This window comes from Typopeltis vanoorti, chromosome 7, assembly GCF_054136105.1.
Source record: "Typopeltis vanoorti isolate ZY-2024b chromosome 7, IOZ_Tvanoo_1.0, whole genome shotgun sequence".
NCBI classification, from domain to species: Eukaryota; Metazoa; Arthropoda; class Arachnida; order Uropygi; family Thelyphonidae; genus Typopeltis; species Typopeltis vanoorti.
In genome coordinates, this window is record NC_143555.1 from 131,761,091 (window position 1) to 131,785,111 (window position 24,021).

The window sequence follows — 24,021 nt, forward strand, 5'->3', positions numbered from 1 at the left end:
AGGAAAGTGAAAGAATTAATCTTTCTGGTAGATATGAATGATTTTAAAGTTGACATGGAATACAGGGGGGGGGGGGGGCATTAGAGTTACTAGAAGAAGTAAAAGATTGGCAGAGTAAATACTGTAAGTCTGCTACCAAGGTATGAGAGCAGCAGAATGAATAGAAGAGCCTATGATTGCAAATAAGGCAGTGGGAAAGATTAACTTATTTGCAATTCTGAAGGAATACCATAACAGTTTTTACATGTATTTTATTTGGATATGTTAGATATCTGGAAAAAAGTTTTGTTCAGTGAGAGAAAACAGGATTACTGGGAGAGGAAAGAGAATTGTGTGTGTGTGTGTGTGTGTGTGTGTGTGTGTGTGTGTGTGTGTGTGTGTGTGTGTGTGTGTGTGTGTGTGTGTGTGTGTGTGTGTGTGTGTGTGTGTGCATGCACACACATACACACATGCCTGAGGAATACCCTTAAGATAAGTGAGTGCAAGAACAGGAAATATCAAAGAATGATGAAATACAGTTTCTTGGGTCTTAAATCTGGATGGGGTCATTAAAATATTAAAAGGGTACTCTGGCAGCACAAGGAGATATTGTAATCCAAGTATGCTAATGGCAGAAAAATCAGAAACAAGGATGAGGAGATTTTAGCACCGATTAATTTGACTCCCCTAGAACTTACAGGAATTAGTGAGTTGATAAAGGAGGATATACTAACAGGAACAGAATGTTAGGGATAATGTATTTTCAGGCATGACAGAGAAATAAGGTCGTGGGGAAGCAGTACATTTGAGATTATCTGGCATAAGATAGAAGCTAACAGAACAAAAGATATAGTTGGTTGCTGCTGATATGGTCCGAGTAGGACAAAGAAAGATATGAATGACATGCATTAGCAATTTCTTACCTCAAATGTGTTCAGAGAGTGAGTGAGTGATTATTATCAGGACATCAATTATAGAGATACAAACAGAAAGGAGGAAAGGGCATATGGAGGGGAAGGAAATGGAATTTATGCAGTTACAGATAGATAATTATTTGAAACAGAGTGTGATGGAATGTACCCAGGTTTGAGAGTGCTAGACGAAAGAGGATCTGTCCAAAGCAAGGTAATTACAACTTTGGCATGATTACTCTAGAGCAGTGTTTCTCAACCTGTGGTCTGCGATAATGGGACAGGTGGTCCGCAGTCAGACTTAAATTAATTAAATAAATATATATATTTTTAATTATCCAAACAAATTAAAATTGAATAAGTACAGAAAAATTATTGAAATCAAATGGAGACTTAAAAAAACTACAAATAGCATCAGAATATTCAAAGACGGAAGCAATAAAACTATGTTGTTGTTCACTTCATCCCTCTTTTATTACTTGCCATTCTGGCACTACAATAATTTGTAACGGCAGAATGACGAATAACAAGAGGGGTGAAGTGAACAACAATATAGTTATTATTTATTTATATTTATTGCTTCCGCTGTTTTGCCAGATTTGAAGTGAACATGTGTTATTCATTTCAACCAATTGCTTATTGTTTATTGATTTTTATTACTGAAGCTTTTCCTCCTTCAACCAAGGATCACTATATCTTCAGAAGTGCTAAGTGATACTTGGATAAAGTGTCTTGTGAGTTAACCCCGGCATTTATATATTTATATATTTTTCGGAAACGTTTTTTAATAATGGAAAAGTGGCTTAGAACTAGGACTTTGAAAAGAAGAGCAAATGAAACAGGTGATGCTAACCCTAAATGTCATACATGTGTTGTAATAACAAGTAAATCTGATTCTATTAAAGTAGAAGAAGCAAGCAGCTCAAAGAAAAAAATACAGTAGGAAATATAACAGTTCATATTTGAAATTCAGGTTTACTTAGTGTGGAGATGAAAGTTAACAGAAACCTCAATGTGTTTTGTGTTATGAAGTGTTGTCAAAAGAGTGCATGAAACCTGCGAAACTCCGACATTTAGAAACTAACATTGTGATGTGAAAAATAAGTAAATTGAAAAAAAAAAAAAAAAAAGAAGTCAATTTCAGTGACGCTTAGCGACATTACATCATGGGAAAGATGTAGTTTCGGCCATGGGTTCGATTAATAGCAAGGCACTGAAAGCATTCTATCTCTTAAGTTTGCGCATAGCGAAAACAGGGAAACCTCATTCTATCGGGGAAAATTTTATTACTTCCAGCTATAAAAGATGTGGTAAAAACTATGTTTGGCAACACGTTACTAAAAGATGTTGATTTGACTCCTCTTTCAATGACACTGTAGGGTGCAGAATTAATGATGTGTTAGGCGACGTAGAATCTCAGTTAATCGAAAGAGTTAAGAAGAGCCCTTATTATGCATCATCTGATGTTACAGATGATGCGCAGTTAATATGCTACGTAAGATATGCGCATGATAACAACATTCATAACAATATTCTGTTTTGTAGAACTTTGTCATCTTGAACAACTGAAGAAGAAATATTTCACACTTTCAATAATTACATAATACACAAAGGGATCCAGTGGGAAAAATGCATGGGCTTCTGTTCGGATGGAGCTCGCGCCCTTACAGTCAGGCATAGTTGGGGGTTGTTTCTATGGTCAAGGAAGTGGCTCTGGATATGAATCGGGTATATTGTTTCATACATAGGGAAAGGTTGGCCTACAAAGGAATGCCACCAGAATTTAAAACTGCTATACAATGCTGTAAAGCTAGTTAATTTTATTAAGGCGCGACTGCTAAATAACAGGTTATTTTCAGTATTCTGCGATGAAATGGACAGTGAATATATACAACTTTTGCTTCATACTGAAATTCGCTGGATTTCCAGGGACAAAGTACTAACAAGCTTATTTCAATTAAGGCACAAAGTTTTATTATTTGTAAATGAATGTAATTCTGATTTTGCATCACTCGTTGTTGAAGAAGCATGGTTATCAACACTATCCTATCTTTCAGACATTTTTTTTGAAATTAAATGAATTAAATCTCTCCCTTCAGGGAAATTCTTTAACTGTTCTTGATGCCTACGACAAAATAAAGGCATTCAAAGCTTCATGAGTATTGGCAGTTGAATGAGGATAACATATAAAATATAAAAGTTGCTGTGGTAGATGAATGGGGGTTTAAAAAGATAAACGTTGTTGTGGGCAGATAAATGAAGGTTTCAGCAGGACAGCGCTGACATTCTCCATGGTACCAACGGCGCTAAAAATGTTGTGGGGTGAGCTTAATGAGTGTGGGAAGATGAATGGGGATAACATATAAAATATAAAAGTTGCTGCGGGCAGATGAATGGGGAATTTAGCGGGATGGCACTGACATACCCATTCATTTGCCCACAGCAAATCGGAAACTGATTTTAAAAATTAAAACTTTGTTTAGTGATGATACACTTTTAATCGTTTACTTCCAACTTAATTATGTTTCCATATATATTTGTAAATGTTGGTAATCTCCACATACATTAAAAAAAAATTGCATAACTTAGTGGTCCGTAGAATTGTTTTAGGCATTTTAATGGTCCTTGGGCTTAGAAAGGTTGAGAAATGCTGCTCTTGAGTAATCATGCTGTCTTGACATAAGTGGCTAAGCATGCAAAATAACCAAATAAGAAGGGATATACAGAACTACAATGGCAGTGATTACAACAAACAATGAAGAAGCTTGAACATAAGAAACTTCAAGGGAAAGATAACAGCAGACATACAAAGTGGTTGGGGGGGTGGGGTGATAGTATCAGACTGCATACCCAGAGTCAAGAGGATAAATCAGGTAACAGTAAAATGAGTAGCACCATCTAGCAAGAAATGCAAAAAGAAAAAAGAAAGAAGGTATGAAAGGTAAGAGTATAAAGAGAAATGTGATTAGTAAGTTCATGAGCAGTACAAAACACAGGCAAGAAGAGTGACTAGCATGGCAAGGAAAGCAAAATCATATTATGAGACGAAATTAGCTGGAAAGGCTAAAGGAGATCCCAAAGAATTCTTTGGTTATGAGGGTGGGTAAAAGAAAGAATGATTTCAATGATTACAAAAGGATAATTTTCATGAATGTAAAACACAGTTGAATAATAATGCAGTGGTTTATTTGAAAAAAGATGAAACAAAAATGTTTAAGATATTAAGATCTTCCTAAATGTGAATTGGAGGAGCTTAACTTCAGGAGGTAGAGGAGATGAGGAATATGGGGATCTTTAGATAGGGAACTGAAGTTTAGGGGATACATCATGAAAGTTGAAAGGGTCCCAGTAAACTGATGCCACAATGTGAAGAACTCTTATAAGTACAAACAGGGAAGTGATAATTCTACTGTATAAAGTACTAGTCAGGCCACATTTGAATTTCTGTGCCACACACACACCTGGCTATACTAGCAATAAGAAAACATTGGAGATAGTGCAGAAGTGAATAACTGTGTTGGGACTCTGGAATGTTGAGTATGAAGACAGATTAAGGGAATGCAGTCTGTAGAGCTTGGGAGATGGGATGAGTAGAGGTGATATGATTGAGATATATAGGTTGGTGAGAGGAGCTAATCAGATATATACAAGAGAATTATTGCATAGAGTAGCAGGACAGGTGATGGGAGAACTAGAGGTCATCCCTGGAAATTGTACAAAGGTCATGTGAGTAAGAAAGTGAAAAGGAGATTTTTTATATGGCTGGTAATGAATGAGTGGAATGCATTACAGAAGTGGATGGCAAGTTCTCCAATACTGAATCTTCAAGGAAAGGTGTAACAGCTATTGTGGTGAGTGAGTGACTTCCTTGATGTCTTTGGATGTCATGGGGGGGTGGAGTAATATTAATGATCTGTTAAGAAATCCAGAGGGTTTTCTAAAAAAAATCAAAAAATGCCTGCTACATAAAGCACATTACTGCTATTATTAATGCAATATTAAGATTTCACTACTTCTGAACATGGTTAGCTAACATAATCTTAATACTGAAACTAGTCACCTAATCAGCCTGCTCTCCTGCATAGGAAAGACAGCCAAGCATGTAATACTAACTGTAATACAAGACTGCAGAAAATCACAAAACACTTAAATCAATTTGGATTTCAGGAGAACCACTCCAGTAAACAGAGTTGTGGAGCACATCAGTATTAGGTACAACTGGAGACAGAACACAGGCATGCTCTTTCTGTATGTTGGCAAAGCATTTGACAAATTAGGAACACCACATACTTCATTTCTAACTCCTAGAGGCCAAATTCACACTAGGATTAGTCAAACTTACCAAATCCTGCCTCAGTGTTCACAAACTCACGGAGGCCTAGAATCCCTATAGGCACACACCTGGGGTAGTGAATAGGGGAAATTTCTCAGACATGAGTGATAGGAGGGAAACAAAATACCTCCCATGGATCAACAGCACCCGATCCATTGTGAACAGCTGCAAATAGTATCTATTCTCCAAACAAACCATAAAGATTGGTCAGATGAGTGTTGATGAACTGACTAAAAAACAAAATACAACTGAAATCTGGTGCAATATGGCTCAAACTAACAAGAGGCATGCTATCAATAGGAATGAATGTGGAAAGTCTGAATTTTATGGGCCCCAAGAAAGCCAGACTTGCTTTGCAAGAATAGAGTGATACAGATGTGGAATTCTTGAATTAGTAGAGATGATGGACAGAGTCAAGGAAGATGAAAGATGGAAGAATCATCTGGTCTAGGAATAATAGTACAAAACATGAAGCAGGAGTTGGATTTCTTCTCAATAAAAGAGGAAGAGAACATTATTAGGATACAAATCAGTAAATGAAAGAATGACAATCGTAAGATATCCAGCAAGACCATTTAACATTACTGCAATCCAATGTGTATCTGCTCACTTCAGAAAGCACTAAAGAAGAAATAGTTACTCTATAGCAACTTAGAAGCAAATCTTGGAATCAGTACCGAAGAGAGAGAGATCTATATAGTGATCATTGGAGGGGTTAGAATCAAAAATGATGGATGTGAAGGAATTATGGACAAATATGGTTTTGGAGAAAGCAAAGAAAGAGGAGAAAGAATGCTCGAATTTGTCTCGAAGCATTCTTAATTCCTCTAGAAAAATTAGAATAATTCCTGTCCAAAACTCAATTGCATGAGTGCCTTTAATAGATCATCATCATCAAATTCCTTATATATACTCTCAAGGTGTGTGCAGGATATGATAGTACTACATGAAAAATACATCATTACTAAGTTCCTATTTACAATTTTCCTCCAAATCAGTCCGTTACTTGTCAAGACTCCAACATTATCAGATCTTATATTTCTATTTTCTAATGCATTTTTTTACTGTATCGATCCACCAATATCTTGGTCTTCCTCTGGGTCTTTTTCCTGCCAACCTGGCAGACAACACTTGTTTTTCTAATCTTTCCTCTCCCATTCTGTTTAAGTGACCATACCACTTGAGATTAGCTCTGCTAATGCATTCCTGGATGCTGACAATGTCAAGTTTTTTCCTAATATCCCTGTTTTTAATATGATATTGCCATTGCTGTCACCTGTTCATGCCCCTAATCTTTCTTAGGACTCTCATATCTGCGGTCTCTAGTCTTTGGTCAAGTGTTCGACTTCTGACCCAGCTCTCAGATCCATAAGTTAAAACTGGCTTGAATACTGTCCTGTATACAGCTAATTTAGTATTTTGCTAATTTCTCTCTATTCCATATAAATTTATTCAGTTGACTTCCTACCATACCAGCTTTGTTGATTCTGTTGTCTATTTCCATATTTAATTTACCATCTTCACTAAAAATCTTGCCTAAGTAGCTGAAACGTTTTACCATATTTTTTGATAGATAACGCACACCTAATGTATAATGCGCATCCCCAACATCACCTGTTTTGATGTATAGATAATGTGCATGCGCCAACTAGCGGTAGAGTTAGGAAGTACAGACAGGGGATGGAGGAATTCTTTAAAAGCACGTACATTGCTAGTAGCAGTGGTCGATTTTTTTAATTCAAAATTTTCCAATTTTCACATTATTGGGGAGCACTGTGACATTACTACGACTTTTTGTGTGACCCGAAAGATAACTTGTGTGGGCTGCATTGTTCTCTTGTAACTAGTTGCATCAAAATTGAAAGGTAGGTGTACATTTTTTGTATAACGTATTTTATGAAGTTACATTATTCCGTACATCCTGTATGAAAATATATCATAAAGTAAATCATTATTTGTTTACATTCTGTTATTAGATCTGAATTACCCATGGAAGACAGAAGTATTTCTCGGAGAAAATCCTACACAGCACAGTTCAAGCTTGAATTGGTAGAAATAGCAAAGGAAAAAGGGAATCGTGAAGCTGGTAGATTGTTCAGTGTTGGAGAAAGTAGTGTTCATACAAGGAAACGTTGTTTACATACGAGGAAACATTTATGTTTACATACGAGGAAACGTTGTATGAGGTTTAGAAGGTGCTTGTGGCCAACCATAGAAAAAAACTGTTTAATTGGGTTTTTAGTGAAAGAGCTAAAGGTATGAGAACATCTACTGTCCGTGTGTTGCGGGAATCTAAAAGAATTGTGTAAAACGATAATATAAAGGATTTCAAGGCCTACCTATCTCGAGTTTTTGAATTTATGAAGAGAAACAATTTAAGCGTGTGCTCCTCCACTAGTGTTGGACAAAATTTGCTATGCGACTGGGAAGCGAAAGTAGCTAAATTTCGTTTGTTTCTGAGAGAAAACTTGTGTGGGGTTGATGCTTCTCACTTTGGGAATATGGATGAGGTTTCCGTAAGTTTTGACATGCCTAGTTCTAGGACTGTGAATCTGAAGGGAGCAAAAGAGGTTTCAGTTGCTACAACAGGGCACAAAAGGTATAACTTTACTGTGGTTCTCTGTGTAACTGCAGATGGTTCCAAAATGCCACCAATGGTGACTTTCAAAAGAAAGACTGTTCCAAAAGGTTGTGATTCCAAAGATATTATTGCTACTGCTAATGATAAAGGTTGGATAAATTCCAAGGTTATGAAATTTTGGTTGGAGAATGTGTGGCAAAAGAGAAAAATGGCATTTTTCAACCCAAAATCTTTGTTAGTGTTGGATTCGTGTAGGGCACACACGACAGCAGAAGTTAAAACAATTGTAAGTATTCCAAATTGGTTGTCATTCCAGGTGGTTTAACAAAAAAAAAACTCCAACCCCTTGATCTTGCAGTAAATAAACCATTCAAAGACAATTTGTGGGGCTAAGTGGGAAAACTGGATGATGAATGGCATCCATGAATATAACAAAACAGGGCAGATGAAAAGAACGTTGTATAAAAATAAAGTTATGTGGATTGTAGAAAGTTGGGCTGCTGTAAGTGAAAACCGTGTTAGAAATGGTTTCATTAAAGCACAAGGGAATGCAGTGGTGTCCGGTGACAAATTATAAAGCTGAAGAAATACCAAATGAAATTTTTAACGCAATTGATTCTTTCAATATTGAGTCTGATGAAGAATTTTTTGGATTTGAATAGTGTAATGTTCAATAAATATTATACTTCTACTATAGTTTTGTTATTACATTTGATTCACCCCTCGTACCTTTCAAATGTATATTGCACATGTTCATTTTTAACAAATTTAGACTTTTTTTGAATAGATAACGCCCACGTTATCTATTGAAAAATACGGTAGTTATTCTGTAGGTTCTCCAGTCTTTGATAGATTAGTGAGTGAAATGAACAAACTTTTCTTGCCAGAAGACTGATAATCAGTTAACAGGCATTGGAATAGAAGCAGCAACTAACATGCCAGATCTTATAAATTCTTTCACATAATTTAAATTTGGATGTTTTAAATTCTATTGAAGATGTTCTCTTTGTTGCTGAAATTGAAACGGTGGTGTGTGCGCATGTGTATGTACACACACACACACTTTCCATACTATATACACAATTCATATTATGAGTGTGTAATATGCATGCATACACACACAAACCTTTACCAAAATTCATACTATGGACGAGAAAAATTTTTTTGTGACCAGTAGATTTAATTGGTATATCTAAAGCCTTGGTTATGAATAGGTTTATATCATTATATTTTAAATGTTACCTGAAACATAGCGTTTTATGAAGTATTTCATCTTGGGGGAGACCACACTCCTACCAGGCACGTCCCCCAGGTGGCAGATGGGGGAAACCCAAATGGGTTGCTCTGAATAAAGAGCCATGGACCAAAGGATGTAGCAGAGGCATGGCAAGCTGGCTACATTACTATGCCAGTAACTTCCATCAGCCAGAGAAAGTCTACAAATCAAGATAGTGCTACTGCGTACAGGACAGCCGACGTGTCTACTCGAAGACCACATAGAGTAGGTGAGAAATGAGCAATGTGGTCAGCAAAGGACGTGAAACACATAGCCACCCTCAACATAAGATCCTTATACCGACCTGGAAAATTGCAATTAGTCCAGAAAAATTTAAACAGACTGAAAAAGAGTATTTTAGGTTTATCAGAGACACTTTGGTGCAGAGATGGATTCATGGATTTACCAGAAGGAAGACTATACTTCTCAGGAAGAAAAGATAACACACACAGCAGAGTTGCATTATTAATTGAGAAGAAACTTACACATTCAGTAATTGAAATAAAACCATGTCTCCTAGAATAATCACAGCAAAATTTCAAGCAAAAGAAAAAGATCAAACAATTAAACTAATCCAAATATATGCACCAGACAGTAACCATTCAGAGGAAGAAATAGAAAATTTCTATGAAAAACTACAACAGGAAATAGACAATTCCAAAAATAGAGAACTCATGATAGTGATGGGAAATTTTAACACTAAAATAGGACAGTTCACAGCAGACAAAAAAAGATGTGATGGAGAAATTTGGATAAGGAGAGCTTAACGACAGAGGAGAACAATTACTCCACTTCTGTAAAGCAAACGATCTAATGATCGCAAACACATCATTCTATCAATGCCCTAATAATAAATATACATGGACATCCCCAGATGGTAATATAAGGAACTGCATAGACTATATCATCATAAACAAACAATGAAAAAGATCAGTAAATAATGTACGAACATTAAGAAGCTTTGATTTCGACACTGACCATGAAATATTAACTGCCAAAGTGAAAATAAAATTCAACAAGAAAAACAATATCAGAAAAGAAGAAAACATCAACCTATCAAAACTAAAAGATAGCTCAAGCAGAAGTCAATTTTTAGAACAGATGTGCTTGAAATTAAAACCCTCCATCTTCCAGAACAGTGGAAAATACTGGGAAGAAGGAAAAGAAACAGTGTTATCAATTGCAAATGACACTTGAGGTACCAAACCCAAAATAAACAAACAGTGGATAACCAAAGAAATCATAACTACAATAGAAGAAAAAAGAGAGGCCAAGCTACTTGTAAACCAACAAAACAATGAAGAGAATAGAGAAAAATACAGAGCACTGAAAAATAAAGTTCATAACCTCTGCAAAAAAGCCAAAGAAAAATGGTTAGAAGAAAAAGCTAAGAAATGCCAAGAAGCATACCAACAAAACAATTTAAAAGTCTTCCATGACACTATAAGAGAAATTACAAAGGCATTCTTAGCAAAAGCAGTAACAATGATACACAAGAAGACTATCTTTCACCAAGGAAACAAAACTATAATGCCAACAATAGAAGAAAATAACGACCACCTAAAAATTTTACAAGAAGTTAGATTCACAATAAAACAGATGAAAAACAATAAGGCACCAGGCATTGATACTATCCCTACTGAACTGTGGTCATATGGAGGCAGCACATCAATAGAATATTTAACAATTCTATTCAATAAAATACTACAAACAGGAGAAATCCCAGATGACTGGAGAACTGGAAAGATCATCCCAATATACAAGAAAGGAGACAAAAGAGACTGCAGAAATTACAGACCAATCACAATTTACTCTCCCACACCTATAAAATATTCGTAAGAATTATACAAAATAGATTAAAAAAACACCTATGAAGAATTGATAGGAAAAGAACAAGCTGGTTTCCGAGGAAACTATTCAACAATAGACCAAATTTTTACATTGCACCAACTAGCAGAGCTCAGCTGGGAAGACCATAAAGAACTATATTGTTGTTCTGTGGCCTTTAAACAAGCTTTCGATAGCATCAATAGAGAAATCCTTCTTAAAGCTCTACTAGAAAAAGCAATAGATAAATATATAATAGTTTCTGATAAAATATTACTCTAAGACAAATGCAATAATTAAAAACGACACGCTCACAACAGAACCCATAGAGATCCAAAAAGGAGTAATGCAAGGATGCCCATTATCCCCATGCCTATTCAACATATATCTAGATGAAGTTGTAAAGAAGGCAATAGACAATGAGCCTGGAATCAATGTCAATGGTTTAAATATAAATAATATCGAATATGCGGATGAACTCGTCCTTATTGCAAGAACCCTACATGAACTACAAAGGTTGATAAACAAACTAAACAAAACCTGTAAAACATATGACATGACAATATATACACAAAAGACAAAAGTGATGAAAATAGGGAGGAACAGAACTACCATCTCAGCCACCCTAAATGGAGAACAAATAGAACATGTGACAACTTCATATATCTTGGATCAAAACTAACAGAAATAATAGATGAACTCGAAACAATCAAACACAGAATAGCGATAGGATGGACCACCATGGAAAAATTACAGAAAATCTGGAAAACAAACAAGATATCTAAGCAAAGCAAAATCAAATTATATAAATCAATAATTACACTAACAGTCATCTATGGAGCAGAAGCATGGATAGTTAAGAAAAGAGAGGAGAAAAAACTGCTGGCATTTGAAATGAAATGAAGAAAAATAAATAGAACAAGTTGAATAGAAAAGAAAACAAACAGCACAGTCAGACAAGAATTATTGTATAAAAAGACAATCACAGAAAAAATTAGAAAACAATAACTGAGATGGTTTGGCCACACTACGCATGGATGCAGACAGACTTCCTAACCAATACTTTTCCAACTGAAAAAAAGAAGACTAGGAAGACCAAGAATTACCTGGCTGAAATTAATAAAGAACATTTTGGGATGCAGAACATATAAGGAACTTTTTTGAACAGCAAGGAATAGAGAAGACTGGAAGATCCTGCTCAAGGGAAGACTCAACCCATCTTAGATGGAAGAGAAGAAAATGTATTTCATTCATGCATAGGATGATAAACATATCTCTTACTTTTCTTTCTTTTTTTATTATTACAGAGGCCTCTCTATGGAGACCAAAGACTTATTATATTCATTATTATGACTACAATATTTATCATACCTTTCTTTAAATTTGTTCACTGACAGAGCACTCATGAATGTCTACAGAAACCTGTTCTATTCATTCACTACTCCCCATAAAAATAAAAAAAAATCTAGTCTTCACATATGGTCTTACACAACCTCCAGGGATACCAGTGGTTCTCTCTCTCTCTCTCTCTCTCATTCAGTTCACGTATTGAAAAAAATTATTTAGCATGCAATCTATAAAACCCTGTCAGTAAATTATGTTTCTATCAAATTCCCTCTTTTTCATCTAACAGCTACCCTTTGTTAACATTCTTCAGTCTATTCTCATTGGGAGTGTTCTGTAGACCAGTTAGTATTTGGGTGCTTGCCTATGAATCCTCTCCACTACTTCTACATCACCAAGAAACTCAGGCAACAAAATCTCTGCAAAATAGTCCAGATGTGATTGTGTCAGCATTATAAAGATGAATAATAACCTTCTTATCCCTGCTTGTAATGTGTTTATTAACATCCAAGTGATCCTTTGAGCTATTCTGTCCACTTCTGCCCAATATCATCTGACCTTTAACTCCCTATCCACCACCATCACCCCCAAATTTTTACCCTCAATTTCCTGCAGTACAATCCCATATACAGCATGCAGTCTCAGCAACACAAAGTGCATAACATATACTTTATCACATTAAACTGGCAACTATTATTCTTTGCCCACATTGTCAGTCTATTCAAATGATCCTACACCACCACCTCTATAATCTTCTTATTAACTACTGCTCTCTTCATTTAGTATCATCAGCAAACAACTAGATATCTTCCCTCTCCCAAAAGTCATTCACAGTATCATTAATGTTCAAAATAAATAGCAATTGCTTAAGTAAAGAGCTTTTGTGGCACACATTTAATGTTCATAAAGGGACTATTTAAAAAAAAAAAAAGAAAGTGCACTGTACTTTTCTCAATAGAAATGGAAAAATTAGCACATAATACAAAGTTGAGTACTGCTAGCACAGGGATATTTATTCACTGGAGTTTTAGTGTGTTACTAGTTGAGCTATAATTTGTTTTCACTCTCCACTGGCATTTTGAGAATGCCACATAGCACGGTATAAATTCACCACAACAGTTTATTGTTAATGTACCCTGACAACACAAGTGATACCAAAAAAAATTCAGCAAGAATTCATAAATGTGTTTATTTGTTTTAGATGGATTATCATCTAGATAGTGTTATCGATCTGGCTAGTACTATAAAAAAAAAGTGTAACAAAAGCTATTTCTTAGTGTTGATTTAAAAGTTGGTAATGTATGGTAATAAATTACTTAGTAATTATTTATAATGATATGAAGTGTTTTCAAAATAAAAATACTGAAATATACAAAGATGTAACACTTTAGGTTGTCCCAACAATGCCAAATGAACAGGCATCACTACTTTTTCACTTTTTTTTTTTGTTTGTATTTTGTAATGTGATGTTTGCAAAGAAAACAATTATTAAAGGGGTTCATTTTAGAAATTATGGACTTTACAACCATGTTATAAATGACTCTTTTAATTTCCTGACATTTCATTCTTCATATTAAGATCATCACCTGGAGCAGGGTTTCTCAAACTGTGTTCCGTGGAAGGTGAATAGGTGTTCCGCAAGACGTTCTGGAATTTGTCATTTTAATTTTCTAAGCATTTTTCATGAATAAATATTTTATAGTGGAAATATTCTGAGGAGAATAATATTCGTGAATATGTCGAAAAGCTCAGACCCAGAACGCCTAATAACATCTGTGTACCATTAATTTTCACAAATTGAAACCTTTCAACATTTGGGAAAGGGAATACTGCTGTTTATGACGGGTTATAAAAATGCCTGCAAGCCCATTACAACAATGGGTGACATATCCTCTTTTCTGAAAACTGAAGGAAATGACATCTGTGTAGCAAATGTCAGTGACCAAGCGGCATATTTTTAAACATGGAAATATTCATGAATTATGATCATATTCGTGATCATAAAAATTGCCTGCAAGCTGATTACAACAATGGGTGGCATGTTCTCAAAATTGAACGAAATAACATCTGTGTTGCAAATGTGTGACCAATCAGCAAGGAAGTATAAAGAAAATTTTTCCACTGAAATTGAAGATCAAGGTAGTCTGTATCTGGTTCTCAAATCTATTAATACTGAATACTTTATTCGCAAGTTCGTATTGCAGTGTGTAAGTGCTTGTTCCGAAACCGGAGTGCCGTGATTTTTTTAAAAGTAATAGGAATACAGATTTAAAATCTAATATGAATAAGAGATAAGGCACTTTGTTTAATTTTGGTATTAAGAAATCTTTTATTGAAGGTGCTTGTGACGGAACAGATAGTGAGTCATCCACCTCAAGCCTACAAAGATCTCCAGGATGTACAAAAGGAGGGGAAAACTACCAGCACACAGGAGAAAAAGTTTGCATTCACTCGTAAGTACTTATAATAATATTATAAATATATTTGGTGATCAGAATGGGATATGTCAATGAAAATCAGCACAAATTAATTTAATGATGTTTGCCTGAGGAAACTACAACATGCTACAAGATTTAATTAGTTCAGTGATTGATAACTAATTCAAATGTAATTTTATATTTGTCAGTATGCCACACCATATACATAAGTGTACTAATACTCTTTATGATAATGCCATAATTAATTATTAATACTTATGTTAATGTTGAACTTTAAAAAATTTTGGAAAGGTATTTATGAGTAAATTTGTTGGGACCGGGCCCTCGGAAAAAAAATCATCTAACGCCTTTTTATTCCCGTATATAGATAGTAGGCAAGGTGGCTTTTTAAAAAAGAATTCTTCTTGCTCTTTTAACTAATTTTATAATTAATATATCTGATTTATTTTGAACTGTTTATTTTTTGTTACTGAACATTTGGTCAAATCATTCTTATTACAACTGCTTTTACATTATTTGACACGGTTCAGTACTTTTCTTAGAAGTATTGTTACAATTCATATTTACTTTTGTGTGTTGCAGTCTTTTTTTACTATTTTGCATTATTCATTTACTTTTATATTATTTGGGGGTGTTTAAGGGTCAAAGCAGTATAACTGAGAGGAGACTTCCACATAGCCTTTAAAAGAATGCGGAGAACCGACCAGGCCTTCTGACCTAATGTCCAATCCTCACCTTCTCCTGATACACCCTGTTAGGTATCTACCTGGATTCTGAACGAACGAGGATGGGCTGGCAATTTGAGATTTAGCTGACCATTGGTGGTACAGCATGACAAAATTTCATGCTGGCTGGGACATCGCCTGGTTAAACAAGGCCCCCGTTATTTTCGCCAGGGAACCGGGGCGAACAGTGAAAAGTCAGTTATTGGAACAAATCCTGAAACCTACCCCAACTCAACATCACCAGTGTTCAAGATCGGTACTATCAACATAAGAAGCCTGAATGGCAAAGAAATGGGGCTAGCTGAGGAATTAGATAAGTACCAGAACTTCATAATAGGGATAACTGAAACAAAAAAGACAAAAACTGGTGAGATCTTTCTGAGCAATAAATACAAAATGTTATATTCAGGCAATGACAATCAAGGAAAAGAAGGAGTAGCCATAGTATTTAACACTAAATACAAGACAAATCTCCTTGAATGGCAGGCAGTCTCAAGTAGAGTGATGTATGTGAATATGAGAATGAGGAATTGGACGATGAGACTTATTTGTGCCTATGGTCCCACAGAAGGTTCTACTAAGGTAGAAGGGGAGGAATTTTTTGAAGCTTTAGAGGAAGCTACTGACACAATGAAAAAGGAAAAGTTGGTCCTTATTAGGGATCTAAACAGCAGACTAGGAAGTGATTGTCAGACATACAAAATATTTTGGGAAAATTTGGAGAAAAGAGCAAAGCTAATAATAATGGCAAATACCTGTTGGATTTCTGCTCAGGACATGGACTGGTTATTACTAACACCATGTTCCAACATAAAAATGTGCACATATTCACATGGAAAGAAGAGGCAAGGAATAAGAAAAAGGCTCATTGACTATGTTATTGTTGATAGTGATGTTTTCTACCTGGTGCAGGACACCAGAGTGTACAGAGGATTTGAAATTGGAAGTGATCACTATTTAGTCTTGAGCAGGATAAAATTGAATTTCATATTGAAAAGAATGACACGTAAGAAAGTTTTAAAGCGAATAAAAGTTGAGCAGCTCTCAGATGTGAACTGTAGACTAAAATACACAAAGATTATTGAAGGAAAAATGAAAGAGTATGAGAACAGGAAACAAACCTTGTTGATTCAGTGGCAAGCCTTGAAGAAAACCCTGACTGATTCAGCCAGAGAGGCATGTGGTGAGGTTGTCTGCAAGGATAGAAAAATCAGAACTCCATGGTGGACACAGGAAGTTAAAGAGGCAGTGAAGGAAAAGAAGAAAGCATATCAAAAGTTCCTGGCAAATAAGTCAGCTTTTACTCTTACAGAATACAGAGACAAATGTAAGAAAGCTAAACAGTGTATAAAACTAGCTAAACAAAAGTCATGGGAGGACTTTGGCAAGAACATAGAAAATAAATATCAACAAGGTGGCAAAATATTCTGGAGGTTGTTGAAGAAGCTTAGAAATGGAGGAAAGAGTGCAGTAAAAGGAGTTAGAGATGATAAAGGTGACATGAAAACGGGAAAAAGATATCCTTGAAGCATGGAGTAATTACTTTGAAAAATTGCTAAATGAAACAAGCAGTGATAGCACAGTGGTAAAAACACTCAACAGGCATACAGTCAGGAATACACATCCATACTTGAAGTAGAAAAAGCCATCAAAGGCTTGAAATTTAGAAAGGCAGCAGGAATAGATGATATTCGACAAGAAATGCTGAATTATTGTGGCTTACAGTGGCTGCACTGCATAGTTCAGAAAGCCTAGACAGAGGGAAAAATTCCTGATGATTGGAGTAGAGTTCTAATAGTACCCATATATAAAAAGGGAAATAAAACTGAATGTGAGAATTACAGAGGTATTTCCCTTCTGAGTGTCCTGGGTAAGATTTATGCCAGTATACTTGAGAAACAGTTGAGAAGAATTGTGGAAGAAAAGCTTATTGAAGAACAAGCTGGATTCAGGCCAAATAGAGGCTGTCAGGATCAGATCTTCACTTTACGACAAATAGTTGAGAAATCATGGGAATATAACAAAGATCTGTATTTAAGTTTTGTCGATCTGGAAAAGGCATATGACAAGGTGCCAAGAGAGAGAGAGCTATTCAATACGCTACAGTTATATGGTGTCAGTGGGGCATTATATCAAGCAATACTTAGTCTTTATTTGAGTTGCAAGTCAGCAGTTAGAATTGAAGGAAGTACATTATCCCCTCTGTTATTCATTATCTATATGGATCACATTATGAACGAAAGTGGTATTAAACATGATATCAAAATTGGAGATGTTAATGTCAGCTCTTTGCTTTATGCAGACGATGTTATACTTCTAAATAAATCTGCTACAAGTCTGCAAGATTCCCTGACTAAACTGAATAAATGTTGTAATAGATATGGTATGAAGGTCAGCAATAAAAAGACAAAGACAATGAAAATAGGTAGAATCGTTGAAAATGTCAACTGTGTTTTGAATGGGGAACCTGTGGAACAAGTAAAACATTTCAGCTACTTAGGCACGATTTTTAGTGAAGATGGTAAATTAAATATGGAAATAGATAACAGAATGAACAAAGCTGGTATTGTAGGAAGTCAATTGAATAAATTCATATGGAATAAGAGGGAAATTAGTCGGAACACTAAATTAGTTGTATACAAGACAGTGTTCAAACCAGTTTTAACTTATGGATCTGAGAGCTGGGTCAGAAGTAAAACACTTGACCAAAGACTAGAGACCGCAGATAGGAGAGTCCTGAGAAAGAGTAGAGGCGTGAACAGATGGCATCAATGACAATATCATATTAAAAACGAGGATATTAGGAAAGAACTTGACACTGTCAGCATCCAGGAATGCATTAGCAGAGCTAATCTCAGGTGGTATGGTCACTTGAACAGAATGGGCGAGGAAAGATTAGCAAAAGACGTGTTCTCTGCTAGGTTGGCAGGAAAACGACCCAGAGGAAGACCAAGATATAGGTGGATTGATACGGTACAACGTGCCTTAGACGATAGAAATATAAGATCTGATAATGTTGGAGTCTTGACAAGTAACAGACTGATTTGGAGGAAAATTGTAGATAGGAAGTTAGTAATGATGTAATTTTTTCATGTAGTACTGTCATATCCTGTACACCCCTTGAGGGTATGTCAGGAATGTGATGATGATTATATTATTCGACATTTCTTATTTATAATCTTATTGTTTTTCATACTAAAGTTACCTTTACAACAAAATTCTATTTGTTTTTATTATAGCTCTGACAAATATTGGAATTTGAATATTATATTCAAAAATTACCCATGGATTCTTGTTTAAAGACAGGAACTTTAACACAAGGAGGAGTAAGTACTTCTGCTGACACATCTACTCATATGATTGAAGAAGATATGGAATTACAAACTGAGGGTTCTTCAAAATCTAATATTAAAGAACAAGAGTCATCTAAGAACAGACCGAAACGGAAGTACCATAAAAGTTATTTAAATTATGCATTTACGTGTATTGGCAATACACATGCTCCTGATGCAATGTGTGTTTTATGTAAAAAAATACTAGTAAACAGTTCTTTGGCTCCAGATAAACTTCGTAGGCACTTCGAAACGAAACACACTGATTACAAAAGAAAAGATATACATTTTTTTAAGAGACGACATGACTCGCTAGAAAAATCTAAACTTTAAATGGCTACAATTGCTACAACTGAAAATGCAACAGAGGCATATTTTCATGCGAGTTACCGCACTGCACTTCATGGTGAAGCTCATACAATTGGTGAGATGCTCGTTTATCATGCATGTTAAACGAGCAGGTTGCTAAAAAAATAGATGCAGTACAATTATCAAATGATACTGTTTCACGCCACATCAAAGATCTTTCTGCTGAGATACAGAAAGAGCTAATTCATCGACTTAGATTTTGCAGTGAATATTCATTGCAAATGGATAAATCTACAGATGTCGCAATACTCGCTATATTACTAGTGTTTGTTCGTTACATATTTGATAAAAGTATTGAAGAAGATTTACTCATGTGCGAATATCTACAAGAAAAAAATAACCCGAGAAGATATATTCAACTGTATTAATAATTATATTACAAAACTGGAAATCGGTTGGGAGAAGTGCATTGATATTTGTACAGATGGTGCTCAAGCCATGGTAAGAAAGATGAAGGGGGTTGTAACACGTATCCTGCAAATAGCTACAAGAGCCACCAAAAGTCATTGTGTTTTGCATAGACAAGCACTAGTAACAAAAAGAATTCGTACATATTTAAAAACTATTTTGGATGAAGCCGAAAAAATGATCAACTATGTAAATTCTCGACCACTTCAATCCAGATTATTTAAAATTTTGTGCGATGAAATGGGTAGTGCACATAACGCACTTTTATTACATATCGAAATGAGATGGCTATCCAGAGGAAAAGCATTATCGAGGCTTTTTGAACTTTGTGGTGCGTTAATAGTCTTCTTGACATCACATAATTTAGGACAAAATTTTATTGAATTATTAAGAAATTCTTCATGTTGATGAGTCTTGCGTAGCTGGCAGATATTTTTACAAAGTGCAATGAAATTAACTTATCATTACAAGGAAAGAATATTATAATTTTTAATACAAGAGATAAAATTACATCTTTTGATAGGAAGTTGCAATTCTGGATTTCTACAGTTGAACAGAATAATTTTGATTGTTTTCCCACCTTGCATGAATTTTTGACTGAAATAAATTCTAAAGTAACTGAAGAAGTATCTAACGTAATTTTAGAACACTTGCATGACTTGCAATCAACCCTTTTGCAATATTTTCCAAAATCCAGTGAGGACAATTCCTGTGTTCTGAATCCATTTACAGTGAGAGCTAAGCCAGCTTGCTTCAGTGCAAGTGATTATGAAAATCTAATTGACTTAATTAGTGTGAATCTGATATAAAACAAAAATACAAGGAACTGCCAATAAATGATTTCTGGACAAATTTAACAGAAGAGTACCCCAGAGTGTCAAAACTAGCTATTCTTGTCTTACTTCCTTTTACAACGACATATTTATGCGAGGCAGGATTTTCATATTATGCTGCAACCAAATCAAAGTCCAGGAACAGACTCGACTCTACACCAAATATGAGAATTCAACTTTCTAATATTGTGCCTGATATCAAAAGAATTTGTAATTCAAAAACCCAAAAACATCGGAGTCATTAAGAACTTAATTTGCAATATACGTGTGTGTACCCTAATTTATTTTACTATTTTTATGTGTTTTGTTCTTAATAATTAACGTTTGACAATAAATGTTTGTTTTTTTCTTAACGCTTAGATTCACTCATTTATTTTATTTATTATTTATATTTATCTACCCTACAAAACCAGCACACAGGAGAAAAAGTCTGCATTCACTCATAAGTACTTATAATATAAATTTTTGGTGAACAGAATAGGATATGTATATCAATGAACAGCTTAAGGTGCTTAAGGGTCAAAGCTGTATAACTGAGAGGAGACCTCCACATAGCCTTTAAAGGAATGCGGAGAACCGACCAGTGCTTCTGACCTAATGTCCAATCCTCACCTTCTCGTGGTGCACCCTGTTGGGTATCTACTTTGATACTGAACGAACGAGGATGGGCTGGCAATTTGGGATTTAGCCGACCAAATTGTATTCTTATTGGTTAAACCAAAATAAAAAATGATGGTACAACATGACAAAATTTCATGCCGGCTAGGGCGTCGCCCGGTTAAACAAGGCCCCCGTTGTTTTCGCCAGGGAACCAGGGCGAACAGCGAAAAGTCAGCTACTGGAACAAATCTGAAAACAAACCCCAACTCAACATCACCAGAGTTAAAGATCGGTACTATCAACACAAGAAGCCTGAATGGCAAAGAAATGGAGCTAGCTGAGGAATTAGATAAGTAGCAGATCGACATAATAGGGGTGACTGAAACAAAAAAGACCAAAACTGGTGAGATCTTTCTGAGCAATAAATACAAAATGTTATATTCAGGCAATGACAATCAAGGAAAAGAAGGAGTAGCCATAGTATTCAACACAAAATACGAGGCTAATCTTCTTGAATGGCAGTCAGTCTCAAGTAGAGTAATGTGGGCAAATATAAGAATGGGGAACTGGACAATGAGACTTATTTGTGCCTATGGTCCCACAGAAGGTTCTACTAAGGTAGAAGTGGAGGAATTTTTTGACACTTTAGAAAAAGCAACTGACACAATGAAAAAGGAAAAGTTGGTCCTTGTTGGGGATCTAAATAGCAGAGTAGGAAATGATTGTGAGACATACAAAAATATTTTGGGAAAATTTGGTGAAAAGAGCAAAGCTAATAATAATGGCAAATATCTGTTGGATTTCTGCTCAGGACATGGACTGGTTATTACTAACACCATGTTCCAACATAAAAATTCACATGGAGAGAAGAGGCTAGGAATAAGAAAAGTCTCATTGACTATGTTATTGTTGATAGTGATGTTTCCTCCCTGGTGCAGGACACCAGAGTGTACAGAGGATTTGAAATTGGAAGTGATCACTATTTAGTCTTGAGCAGGATAAAATTGAATTTCATATTGAAAAGAATAACATGTAAGAAAGTTTTAAAGTGAATAAAAGTTGAGCAGCTCTCAGATGTGAACTGTAGACTAAAATACAGAAAGATTATTGAAAAGAAAATGAAAGAGTTTGAGAACAGGAATCAAGCCTTGGAGAGTCAGTGGCAAACTCTGAAGAAAACAATGATTGATTCTGCCACAGAGGCATGTGGTGAGGTTGTGTGCAAGGATAAAAAAATCAGAACTCCCTGGTGGACACAGGAAGTTAAAGAGGCAGTGAAGGAAAAGAAGAAAGCATATCAAAAGTTCCTGGCAAATAAGTCAGCTTTTACTCTTACAGAATACAGAGACAAATGTAAGAAAGCTAAACAGTGTGTAAAACTAGCTAAACAAAAGTCATGGGAGGATTTTGGCAAGAATATAGAAAATAAATATCAAGAAGGTGGCAAAATATTCTGGAGGTAGTTGAAGAAGCTTAGGAATGGAGGAAAGAGTGCTGTAAAAGGAGTAGAGATGATAAAGGTAACATGAAAACAGGAGAAAAAGATATCCTTGAAGTATGGAGTAATTACTTTGAAAAACTGCTAAATGAAACAAGCAGTGATGACAGCACAGTGATAAAAAACACTGACCAGGCATGCAGTCAGGAATACATATCCATACTTGAAGTAGAAAAAGCCATCAAAGGCTTGAAATGTGGAAAGGCAGCAGGAGTAGATGATATTCAACCAGAAATGCTGAAGTATGGTGGTGTAAAAGTCTTACAGTGGCTGCACTGCATAGTTCAGAAAGCCTGGACAGAGGGACGAATTCCCGATGATTGGAGTAGAGCTCTCATAGTACCCATATATAAAAAGGGAAAAAAAACTGAATGTGAGAATTACAGAGGTATTTCCCTACTGAGTGTTCCTGGCAAGATCTATGCAAGTATACTTGAGAAACGGTTGAGAAGGATTGTGGAAGATAAGCTTGGTGAAAAACAAGCTGGATTCAGACCAAAACGAGGCTGTCAGGATCAGATCTTCACTTTACGACAAATAGTTGAGAAAGCCTGGGAATATAACAAAGATCTGTATTTAAGTTTTGTCGATTTGGAAAAGGCATATGACAAGGTGCCAAGAGAGAAGCTATTGAATACGCTACAGTTATATGGTGTCAATGGGGCATTATATCAAGCAATACTTAGTCTTTATTTGAGTTGTAAGTCAGCAGTTAGAATTGAAGGAAGTACAGGAAGATGGTTTAATGTTAAATCTGGTGTGACACAAGGATGTACATTATCCCCTCTGTTATTCATTATCTATATGGATCACATTATGAAGGAAAGTGGTATTAAACCTGATATCAAAATTGGAGATGTTAATGTCAGCTCTTTGCTTTATGCGGATGATGTTATACTTCTAAATAAATCCGCTACAAGTCTGCAAGATTCTATGACTAAATTGAATAGCTGTTGTAATAGATATGGTATGAAGGTCAGCAATAAAAAGACAAAGACAATGAAAATAGGCAGAATCATTGATAATGTCAACTGTGTTGTGAATGGAGAACCTGTGGAACAAGTAAAACATTTCAGCTACTTAGGCACGATTTTTACTGACGATGGTAAATTAAATATAGAAATAGACAACAGAATCAGCAAAGCTGGTATGGTGGGAAGTCAATTGAATAAATTCATATGGAGTAAGAGAGAAATTAGTCGGAAGACTAAATTAGCTGTATACAAGACAGTGTTCAAACCAGTTTTAACTTATGGATCTGAGAGCTGGGTCAGAAGTAAAACACTTGACCAAAGATTAGAGACCGCAGATATGAGAGTCGTGAGAAAGATTCGAGGCGTGAACAGATGGCATCAATGGCAATATCATATTAAAAATGAGGATATTAGGAAAGAACTTGACATTGTCAGCATCCAGGAATGCGTTAGCAGAGCTAATCTCAGGTGGTATGGTCATTTAAATAGAATGGGAGAGGAAAGATTAGGAAAACAAGTGTTCTCTGCCAGGTTGGCAGGAAAACGACCCAGAGGAAGACCAAGATATAGGTGGATTGATAAGTACAAAGTGC

The 24,021-nt window shown here is 35.5% G+C and overlaps 1 protein-coding gene across 2 annotated transcripts in view; it reads right to left on the bottom strand.

Moving 5' to 3' along the window:
* Nucleotides 1–24,021, bottom strand: part of LOC150105074 (Golgi-pH regulating cation channel) — a 450,265-nt gene that overhangs the window by 46,620 nt on the left and 379,624 nt on the right. The window lies entirely within an intron of this gene.